General features: G+C 34.7%; 1 long non-coding RNA gene across 1 annotated transcript; it reads right to left on the reverse strand.

Annotated features, from left to right (window-relative positions):
- Positions 1–1,859: 1,859 nt before the first annotated feature.
- On the reverse strand, positions 1,860–8,875 carry LOC148944469 (uncharacterized). Its single transcript, XR_016142839.1, has 3 exons — positions 8,705–8,875; positions 7,234–7,438; positions 1,860–6,427 (listed from the first exon to the last, which is right to left on the reverse strand). It is a non-coding gene; the product is annotated as an uncharacterized LOC148944469 (long non-coding RNA).
- Positions 8,876–12,378: the final 3,503 nt, after the last annotated feature.

The raw sequence follows: 12,378 nt of genomic DNA on the forward strand, positions 1-12,378 counted from the left end.
TTAGTAGTAACAGTAGAAGCATGTACATGTTGCCTTTTTGTCATTGAACATTCCCTTCATGATGCACCGGAAGTTTCATTGTGATACAGCAAGCCGTTCCAGAAATATTACTGATACGCTTTTTTCACAATCCATATGAACATAGTATATTTTGATTTAGTTAAACCTTCCCCTTAACATTTCCTCAGATATTTATTTCAATATCCTCAGCCTTCGTAGTACTAGCTATAGAAGTAGTAGTTTTAGTGGTAGTAGTAGCGTGCAAAAATTACCTTTTTGGTCAATCAATTATCTCCCTCATCCTTTCCCGAATGTTTCAAATTAATATAATCAGTAATTTCCAATTTACATCCTTTTGACAACCCCTATGCAGATAAAGTGTTTTGATTTAATTCAACACTTTCCTCAACATTCTCCGAAAGGTTCCCCTGAATGCCCTTCGTCTTTTTGGAAAGTAAAGGTCAGACATGCCCACCTTTCTCAATAGCATATACTATATGAAAATAATGAACGAACTGCATAACTTACAGCCTTTGCCCGAAGGGGTATGGGAGGGGGGTGACATCCCCAGACATATGTACTGGAACTTTCAACTATGCTGAACAAAATGGGTATCTGGAAATTTTGATTAGTTGCGTTTGGAGAATTGATTGGCGTAGGAGGGCTCCTTTTGAAGTTTCTACGACAACTCCTTCTATACGAAGTGCTTTAGTCAGAAACCACTTGGACCCGTTTGGAAGTGCTTCATTTATAGATTTCTGAATTTTTATTTATCATTCTATGACCGTCGCACGCACACTTTAAAACAATTTTAGATTTTAGTCTGGCTTCAATTTGAAACTAGTATCTAATTGAACGGACATTTCCACTCACAAGCATAATCAGTGCCAGAAGAAATAAAATCAAGTGTTGAAAATCTAAAATCTAAAACAGTTCCCGCACTGTAGGCCCTGAATCAAGGACAAGCACAGTTCTTTTTTACACCAGGTAAGGTTTCTAAAATATAATTTCACTTTCATCAATCCCGTCTGACGAACATAGTTTCCATTGAAATACAGGGATTAGACCCTTATCAAGGGTACATGGGCAACATGGGTAGAGAACAAGGAAAAAAAGAACAAGAAAAAGAAAGAAAAAGGTGCTGCTTTCGTACTACAATTTACCTTGCAATTTATTACCCTGTGATCTAAAGTCTTCGATTTTACCCTCGAGATACATCCAAAATCTATATAACGGGGATAAAACATAATCTTGATTAATTTATGACTCTAAATCAAGCCGACAACTAAAGCTTCCTAGCTTAGCCAAACATTTGTTGTTGATAATAGTTCTTAGTGTATAATTTAGTCAATTTATCAGAAACATCTTACTCGAAACAAGCCTAAAGCGAGGAAATCTTACTCGAAACAAGCGTAAAGTTTCATATTGGATTTTAAAAAGTTCTCGTATTCTACTGAGTAGACTTGCCCACATTACCAGCCTTAAAAATTTTATTCTCCTTATGTGTCGTCGAAAGTCACCCGTTATGTTTTCCTGCATGCTAATTTGAGATGGTGCTGCAAGGTTTCTGTACTACACATTAAATAAAAAAAATGCTACTTGACACGCAGGTGAAAGTAAAATATAATTGGATTTTGAGGCGGGAAGGGGGAAAGAGAAAGGGTGTGTCAAAACAGGCAATTATATCACAGCTATGGGATAAATATGCAATTCCTGAGAATTAGGGTGTTTAGACCCAACCTCCTATGCCTCTCCTGGACAAATTCCTGCCTACTTCTGGCAGCACAAATTAGATACAGCATCATAATAATAACAACAAACATTCACTTGAGAATTTTATTCAGTTAAACTGATCAATCCAAATAAAATCAACATACACAGTCAAGAATTGTCAGACTACGATAAAATCACTTGGCTCTTTTAGTTATACGACTGCTCTACCAATTACGTCACTGAAAACTCATATCCCCAACAATAAATCACTATTGATCACAGACCAATAGTCTTAGTAACTAGAAAACTACTAGTTGCAAGAGTGGTTTACTCATTCAATAGATACATATCCCCCAGAGCAGCCTTGCTTCATAAGATAAAGAACGCTCAATATCGTTACCCTCAACAATGGTAGCGCTTACAATCAAGAATAGGGGGCATAACTTGTGGCACCAAAAACACTATACTTAATAAATTATGTAAAAAAAAGAATAAGAGCTTGATACTTCAACCTTGGCAAAGAAGAAATATTATTAGAAGTTTATCAGCCGAGTTTTAAAATAAATTCCATAAGTTATATTAAAAGACTGCAATTTAATATCTGTTATAAACTAACGGGTAAAAAAATAAACAGGTAAAAAAGTAAACAGGTTGAAATAATATTTACGGCAATAAAAGTTTGAAACTATCCTACCTGACAACTCCAACAAAACGAATTAATTTTGTTCCATTTCCGTATAAGGCACATCAAACCTGTGCATTAACAAGACTAGAATAAAAACATCTCTTGCAACAAATATTAACACTGGAATGACTCAATACACATATTACACTAAAAACCACCACCCAGTACCCGATCATCTATAAATACCCCGTCAAACTTAGAAGAAAGGTCAAACTCATGAAAAAAACAGACATACAAGCACATAAATAAAAATAGAGGAACTTGCTACAGATAACAAAGAACGAATAAATGTAATTAAGAAACCAAAAACCTAGCGAGGAATTATTTTCAGCCATTAATAAAAAAAAAAGATGAAACAAAAACTTATATTTTGAAGTTACCCACACCAAAAGAACAACGCGACCGGCGAAAAAACAAGCCACGAATGAAAGATAATTAAAAAACCGGACCACACATGGTTCTACTGACAATATTTTACTAATACCCAGATTCAGCTTGTTTAGTACCCGGTATTATCTTGTACTATTGGTCCAGTGTTAAGAGTTTTTTTTTTTAATACTAAAAACAGGCAATGCCATAATTTGTTGCTGTAGCTTCAAAGGTAACAGGTAACCAGAATTTTAAACGGAAACAAATTTATTTGATGACTCTTAGCGCATTCAGTCTTGTTAAACCAGGTTTCGGCCTAATCAAGTTCTGAAATACTAGCTAAACCTTTATTCGAAATGTGTTTGGATTCAACTAATCTCCAAAATAGATATTAGCCAAACCTTAGTAATAACAAAATAGAGTCTCATTAAGATAATATTATGTTAATTTATTTTAGTTAGCTTGAATTATTTACAGATGAGAAGTTTTTTGGTCCTCCTCTGAATTCTAGATACTTGGCATTATCCCTTTCTTCGGTAAGAAAGTTGCTTATTCATGCTCAGCTAACAGATAACAGCTAACACGATAAATTCCGGGTGATTCTTGTGAATTGCCTACCTAATTCAAGCACACCACAATTTGGCACAAAAGCTTACTAAATTTTTTGAAAGATTAAAGGGAGTGCGATTCTATGCACTTCGACAAAGGACAATTACAATCCCTGTGTACTAAGACAAACATTATTTTCTTAATCTACATATTCGGAAAATTGAATATTAGAAACCATTATCTCATGAAATATTTTTATCTAATATCATTAAAATACTTAGAAATCAGTGTCTGGCCTAAAGGACTTTTGTGTTTTGCTCCTTCTGTTAAAAAAAAAACATTTCCATTGGATATTTATGCTATGCAATAAGAGAGAGAAGGGCATCCCAGAAAATTTATGTTCTAGAGGAAGTTAAGAGGGAAACATATTTGGTGAACGTGAAAAAGATATTATGTATGTTCAAAATAAATACAATGTAAATAACTGTTCAATTATATTACACATTAAGCGACTATAAAAATATGACAAAAAGATAGAGATTTACGTTTATAGGACACAGATTTACAAATTTTAAGTTTCAATATTATATTTCAATAAATGAATATTCAAATTAAACAAATGTGGCATTTTAACAAAGACCAGTGACATTGATTCATATTTTTTTTGGCTGTATCATTTATAATCTAGGGGGAGGGGGATTTGTCATTTTTTAAATTTGTTCAATAAAAATACCAAAAAAGGCACTTTTTAAATGAAAATATCCCTCTCTCCCCCAAAACAGTATTTTTCAAAACATAGGCGGAGCATACCCCTTGCCCGGTCCAAGTGACACCACTGGTTAGAACGCGTTCAAACCTGCATCGCCTGAGGAATTAAGAGCATGGAATCATAGGTCTTAAAATGGCTAATGCGCTTCTGCAATGTTTTGAGGAATCCTTGGACATCATTTTTTTTCATAAAGTAGTATTTTTTCATACGAAAAGTGACACAGTACGTAAACATAAAACAATGTTGCTATAATCAATCAGGCGTTTTATATTAGCATTTCCCCGTGTTCCACATTGATCAAGCAGTATTTTCAAAGCAAGACTTTCAGTTAGCACGCTACAGGGAAAAAAGCTGCACAAGCTACTACAACAGTATTTTTTTCAGGATTTGAATCATCTGTATTTCCTTTGGAGATCTTCTGTTTGATGTTTACACCCCTTTATTTCAACTGGTTAATCCCAAATTTGGCATGCAAGCTTGATTCAGCTATGAAGGTTATCATCACACCAAATAAGTACTGAAGAGCGAAAAATAGATGGTTGATTTTTTTTTACATATATTTTGGTACATATCTTTGCTTACAAGTCTTTTATCAGTTCTCGTTGAAGGAAATTTTGATTTTAATTTAATTTAAGGTAGGTTTACTGCTTCAAGAGCTTCTATTTAAGAGATTTTTTTTTTGCTATTCGATGAAATAACTTGGTAGCCTTTGCAAATATCTAAATTAAAAGATTCGGCAGATAAATGGTGAAATCATACAATTAAAATAAATATTGAAATACTTGCCCAGATAGCTATTTAGAAAATTTATTGAATATAAGTTTTTTTAAGCTTGTGACTTTATCCTGAACATGGTCTTAACGAAATTCTAGTCAAAATTCAACTTAACTATTCCAAGAAACTTAGGTAAAGGCGTATAGGCCTAGGTAGTTTATTTTACGGTACTAATATATATTATTATTATAGTTATTTAAATGTCCTATGCTCTGAACAAAGCAAATCATTTGTTGAAGCTTGAATTTGATATATTTAAACTACAAGCTGCCTACTTTAAAAGAAACAAAATTTTCCATACTACTTTAGAATAGTGTTTTGAGGAAAAGGTTTTGAAGTGTTTACAGAAAGTTGCTTTTGAGACATGAGTTCCCCAAGGGTCGCTTCAAAAAAGAAAAATGGACACAATTCGACCTAACGGAACAAATCAAAAGTTGTCAGAAATGGTCGCACTCTTTAGAAAGAATGACCACTTCGAACAGCGCAGAAATTGATTTTTTAGTGGAATGGGTAAATACTACTTTAGAATAGTGTTTTGAGGAAAAGGTTTTGAAGTGTTTAGAGAAAGTTGCTTTTGAGACATGAGTTTCCCAAGGGCGCTTCAAAAAAGAAAAATGGACACAATTCAACCTAACGGGACAAATCAAAAGTTGTCAGACATGGTCGCAATCTTTAGAAAGAATGACCACTTCGAACAGCGCAGAAATTGATTTTTTAGTGGAATGGGTAAAAATGACAAGACCTCAATCACGACGAGGGTTTGATTTACGGCAATTTAGTAAAGTGAACGCTAAGTTATTTGTCAGATGTTGTCATATTAAACTAATGGTTGAATTTGTTCAACGAGTAGGAGAGGAAAATTTGGTCATTTTAATGAATGTTGGTCGCCCTAGTACTAACAGGGGAATAAAGATTTTTTCCCCATTACTTTTCTTTAGTCAGGTACCTTTGTTTCCTTAAATATCAAAGGAAACAGTGTCCGAACAGCAAAAATTATCACCGTGAGCCCTCCAAATAAAGGTTGCTTCTTAATGCCTTAATCCGAAAAAAAGATTACAGAATTTATGGGTAAGGTCAATAGCCTTGATTAACTAAAATCTAATTTTAAAAATTATGGGCTAGCTAAAGGAAAAAAGGGAATGTTATTTGGCGGTAAACGAGCATCATAACACATACAGCTAAACAACATACAAACAAGACCAAATTCCTAGATTGGAATGAAACTATCATATGTCCAAATTAGGACACACCAATACTTAATATATTAATTAAAATATTCTGTTCGGAATCAGGAGTTGTTAGACAAAGAGATCTTTTAAAGTAAGACAGAGCATAAAATCTGTTTTGAAATTTCAAATAGCTTTTTGGGGGTAAATGTTTTCCGCACAGAATAGTTTCAGGCCAACCAAGCGAAGATGTAATGTGGCGATGCTATCCTAGGGGGGAATCGCAAAGGATACTGCACAAGTCATTGGAATGTATATTAGTGATGCATCGCTTTCCAGTTCCAAATCTTCTAAGTTTTGACTTAAACTGTGGAACAAAGGGCAGTGAAAGACTTATACAACCTAAAAGAAGAAAAAAAATTATATACAATAAACCCATGGTGGAATGCTAGTTAATATAGACACATAATTATAATTCAATTAGTTGATTGGATTTAAGAGTGTAATTAAGGTGTCAATCGATCTTAATCCATAATTAAAAATGTTCCTTAATCAATCAATCAATCAAAAGTAGCATTACACTTACCCGAAGTGAGTATAGATGGTAACTTGAACAAAGTAAAATGAAGAAGACCCAATTCATGGAAAGGAAAAGTAAACTTTTTATGGAGAGAAGTACAGAATAGTTAAATTTAGTAAAACCTGTATATGGATCAACTGGGCAATAGACAGAAAAAGCAAACCTTCTGTAAAAATGAAGAAAGACAGAGAAAGAGAGAGAGAGAGAGAGAGAGAGAGAGAGAGAGAGAGAGAGAGAGAGAGAGAGAGAGAGAGAGAGAGAGAGAGAGAGAGAGAGAGAGAGAGAGAGAGAGAGAGAGAGAGAGAGAGAGAGAGAGAGAGAGAGAGAGAGAGAGAGAGAGAGAGAGAGAGAGAGAGAGAGAGAGAGAGAGAGAGAGAGAGAGAGAGAGAGAGAGAGAGAGAGAGAGAGAGAGAGAGAGAGAGAGAGAGAGAGAGAGAGAGAGAGAGAGAGAGAGAGAGAGAGAGAGAGAGAGAGAGAGAGAGAGAGAGAGAGAGAGAGAGAGAGAGAGAGAGAGAGAGAGAGAGAGAGAGAGAGAGAGAGAGAGAGAGAGAGAGAGAGAGAGAGAGAGAGAGAGAGAGAGAGAGAGAGAGAGAGAGAGAAAGAGAGAAAAAACAAAAAAGAAACTTACGACAAATCTATAAACAATTTTCAAAATAAAGCTAAGAACTGTCTGAAGGACTGCTAGCAGGACAGGAAGACAATAATCTTTGGAAAACCTGCTTATCCTCCTGTTGAATTGCGTGCAATGGTGAGTCATTTACGATCGTTGAAATAATAGGTAAGGACCGTTCGACCGCTATGGGTTTTGATAACTCTGACTTCGACTGCATTACCTAAAAAGTATCACTTCTGATTAGCTTTCCGAATGAATAGGATTTTTATTTTATTTTTGATGCAATTAAATTCTGCATAATTTGATGCAATTAAATTCTTCATAATTTGAAGCAAATTCAGAGACTTTCTCGCCGATGGAACCCCGAGTGCAACTTTATAAAGGAAGTTGTCCCTTATTGGCACCGCCTAGTTCCGCTCATTAGAAAAGTGAATACAAAACTTTAAACAATACCATCATTGAGAGAAGTCCCACTTGTAGGAGCAAAGGATAATATAATCCACAGTTTTTTCATCACACTTTTTACCCACATTCTACAGGAAATGTAAAGCATATTATGGTGGTCGTAATGATTTTCTAAATCGAATGAATGACTGCATGTGATCCAATGTAACTTAAGTCAATACTACAAAAGTACGCACAAATAAAATTAATTTTTAGATAAGAAATAAAGTCGAAAATCCCCCCCCCCCACAGTACATGAATTTAGCTTATTATACATTGAATTCTGATTACACCAAAAAGAGCAAAGGTAGGGGATAACTTCTATTAGTTTTATAAAATTTACATAAATATCAGTCATTATCTAAAACTTGATACCCATGGCGACCCCACCATCGTTTTTACAAGCGCCCATTTTTTTCACGAAATATCGCCCTAAAAGAAAATCACATTCCCTGCTTCTGATTATAGTACTAAAACTTAACTTGCCACGTAGCTAAAGTTATATAACATATTTTTTCTCTAAAATGACCTTAAACAAATGACTTGGAAAAAAAGTGTCCCCTGCAGGACTTATTGTAAAACTCAAAAATCCTGGACGGTTTTTATTCTAGTACGAGCATTATCATCAACCTGAAATAAAAATATTAGAGCTTGTATTGAACTTGAGTTGGTGAGATTTTAATTTGACGTAGCTTGAGCTTCGAGGGCTGACTAAGGTGACAAAATAAACAAATCGTCTTAACTAAAAAAAGTACCCGCAAACAGACGAAATTTCCCGCAGCTCGCAGGGCAGGATGAAGTCCCAAATGAGCTTAATGTTAATATTAGCTGAATATAAGAATTAATTAGCAAACAAAAATAAATAGGCAGATTCAGCCTTTGGATCAATCTTTTTTAATTCCTTGAACTAATGTTCACGGAATTAGTAGTACCTAGCGAAGCATGTATGAGGTCAAAATACAGTCATGAATTCTTTTAGAATATTAATGACTTTTGTCGGGTTCTAGTTATTATCAAAAACACAATACATCACAATACTTACTATGATTAGAGCAACAACAATCCCAAAGACTGCTCCTGCCAAGACGTCCCACCAATGATGACGTTTGTCAATAATTCTTGTCAAACTACAAATCAGTGCCAATAATACCCAAAGCAGCTGAAGCACGGGTTTGAGAAGATAACTATGAATCCAATTAAGATTTTTACTGAGATACCACTAAAAAATGTTATAATGCATAAATATGTAAACTATTAAAGATAATAATATAACATAAGTACCGTAGCAGATTAATAAAAGTAAATAGATATAATAAAAGTATAGGTACAAAAAATAGTGATATTTCTCAGAAATATTTTTGTTGCTGTCATATTATGGTAATGAACTTCCTGAATGTTCTTCTGATTGTTTTCACAACTTGGAGATGAGACATCTCCAATTTCATGGAGATGTTTCTCAGAAATATTTTTGTTGCTGTCATATTATGGTAATGAACTTCCTGAATGTTCTTCTGATTGTTTTCACAACTTGGAGATGGGACATCTCCAAGTTCATGTGGGACATCATCCATCTCAGAGATGACTTTTTTCCCAACCCACTTATATTCTGACGGCTACTGTTACGCCCATCATAATAACACATATCACGTTTTCCATCAAAAATCCGATAAACTGCATTTAGTTCCAAATAAGTAATTTTTCCGAAATCTGATCAATCCTACACAATTTTCGAAAGCTAGTCACCATAGAATTGATCATAAGATACTGCAAGCTGGAATTACGTCGCTGATTGGTATTCATTTAGAGCCACTCGAAACCAAAAATCACGAATACATATTTTTACATTATGCTATTATAATCAATTTTGCAACAGCTGCTCATGTAAACTCACAAGGGAGAGTGCCAGGTTATATTATCTTTAAGGATAGTCTACTTCCTCTACAAGTAAAATCTTTGGGGAAAACAAAGCCGAAGTGCATGAATATTGCGGAATCTTCCCTAAAATCGCCTCTTTTCCAGGAACTAACAAATGGGATATGTAAAAAAAGGACTGAATATTTCTTTTTTGATAGACATGGATAAAGACCGCAATGTTTCCCGGCACGAATTTTAAAAAGCCATCTACGAAAATTTGTACTTTCTCAAATTGAGAGGTTTCACATGGAGAGACTATAGCAAAAAAATCATTTAAGGGCTGGGCAAACGTAGTTGATTTCGGGAACAGATTTCCAAATCAGCGCCGATTTTAAAAGAAATCGGCGTCGATTTGAGCTTGAAAAACTTTCTAGTTTTCGGCGTCGATTTACGAAATCAGTGTTGATTTTCATCATGATTATAACACAAAAAAATTGGGATACGTATAAATAGTCTGCGAGAAATATAAGTGCTGAGAGACTCCCCAACCGAGCTGAGAATTAAACTGAGAACTAAGCTGAGATTAATCAAGCAATTATTAATATACTCCAGTTGACTATTTGTGTCCATGATTTTTTATTTTGAAAATTTTGCGCAATAAATTTTTCTTTCAAAAAATTTTTCTTACCGCTATCGTTTGTCCACTGATGCTGAAATCAATTCCCGAAATCTGCTACGTGTGCCTAGCATTTTATTTAATACGATATTTCGTTTGCCAACCATTGACACAACTCATTGTATGTCTCTATTCCTGGCTCTTTCTCCAATAATGATAAGTTAAGACCTACTAAAAAAATTTCTCAAACTTCATAAGAACAGTTTAGTGTTCACTGTATAATGATGGAACATTTTAAATTGCAAAAAGGGTTTACAGCAAGCTTGGATGGTTTACAACAGCCCCACAACACGTGTCTTTTTTAACAAAAACGTGTCCTTCAATAAATCAAAAGTTTATATGAAAATAAAAAGAAGCCGAAAAGATTGTCGGTTGCTTCTTTGCTAGTTAAAAAACAGGAAAAACTTAAAAATTGATAGTTTTCGGGCCAAGCAACAGATTCTAAAGGCTGAGAGACCATTTTCCAGTGTGCCTTAAATTATCGCAAGCGTCTAAGCTATGTGGGCTTACACCAGTTTGCCTGCTATTGTTCAAAAGGCGCGATGTTTCAATGCATATATTTCACAGAAAATGTGAAATACAACTCTTTTTGCAAGCAAGAAGGGTAGACAGATATAATGCATTTAGGGAAAAATAGATACTTATAGCATTTTGACAGCCAAACATGATATACGGCAACATATTGAAACAATCATCTTAAAACAAAAGACAAAACATCTTTTGAATTCAAACACCCAAATTGATTCGTTATCAGACTTTATTTTTCCTGATATCAATGTCTTTAGTATATCCACATATTGAATTTGATTAACGCCACATTTCAGACATAGCTAGAGATACAAAGAGTAATTAAAACACAATTATGGGCTGCTTCATTACCAAAAGTGAAGATAAAAGACAAAGATCCTCCAGAGCCATTTCTGGCTCAAATGGAGTCAAATCGACATTTCGGTTGGGGGGTCTTTTTACAGAGACACGCAGCAAGCCTGTCGCCAAACGTGGTCACAGCAGGGATTTATCACTGAGCCGCTTATTGCCAAGCAGAGGATCAATCCACTGTGCCACAACCCAGAAGTAAGAAAAAGAAAAACTAAAAGTTTTAAACCCCATAGTCTTTGATTCTAATGAAACCTGCTACTTTTATTCCTTCCTTAAATATAAACAATCATACATCAATTTTTCTGCGTACCTCTTTGAGTTTCAAATTTCAAGCCTGTTGGTTTGCAGACGTATCTTCCTATTCTTCCAAGCTTTTTTTTAACTGTGAAAAAACACCCTGAGTCTCGGCTATTCTACTTTTAACATCTTCACTGATCCCATCATCTTTACTAATAATACTACCAAGGTAAGTGAAGCTGCCCACCTGATCAATATTTTCATTAGTCAACGTCACCTTTTCATCTTCATTTATTCCTAGCTTTAGTGACTTAGTCTCCTTAACATTAATTTTCAAACCTATTCTAACACCCTGAAACCGCAAAACCTCTAAAAGTTCATTCATTTTGCTAACACTTTCTTCTAGGATGCTTAAATCATCAGGATAATCTAAGCCAAGGAGACTTTTTCCTCCCCGTTTGATTCCGTGGTCTCCCATTGCCTTTCCCGTGCTCCTTAAGACAAAGTCCATCAAAATAATCCATATAAAGGGGGATAGAACACAACCCTGCTTAACTCCTGATTTAATACGAAACCAGCTGCTAACCCCACTTCCTACCTTATCCCCATCAACATTTCCTCAGACATTTCTCTCAAATTTTCATCTCCATAAACTTATCTTAATAGTACTAGTATCATAGTAGTAGTGTTGTATTATTAGTAACAGTAGAAGCATGTACCTGTTGCCTTTTTGTCATTGAACATTCCCTTCATGATGCATCGGAAGTTTCATCATGATACAGCAAGCCGTTCCAGAAATATTGCTAATACGCTTTTTTGACAATCCATATGAACATAGTATATTTTGATTTAGTTAAACCTTCCCCTTAACATTTCCTCAGATATTTAATTCAATATCCTCAGTCTTCGTAGTACTAGCTACAGAAGTAGTAGGTTTAGTGGTAGTAGTAGCGTGCAAATATTACCTTTTGGTCAATCAATTATCTCCCTCATCCTTTCCCGAATTTTTCAAATTAATATACTCAGTCATTTCCAATGTGCGTCCTTTTGACAACCCCTATGCAGATAAA

This window comes from Artemia sp. Qi Xiang Cuo, chromosome 14, assembly GCF_049724085.1.
Source record: "Artemia sp. Qi Xiang Cuo chromosome 14, ASM4972408v1, whole genome shotgun sequence".
Lineage (NCBI taxonomy): Eukaryota > Metazoa > Arthropoda > Branchiopoda > Anostraca > Artemiidae > Artemia > Artemia sp. Qi Xiang Cuo.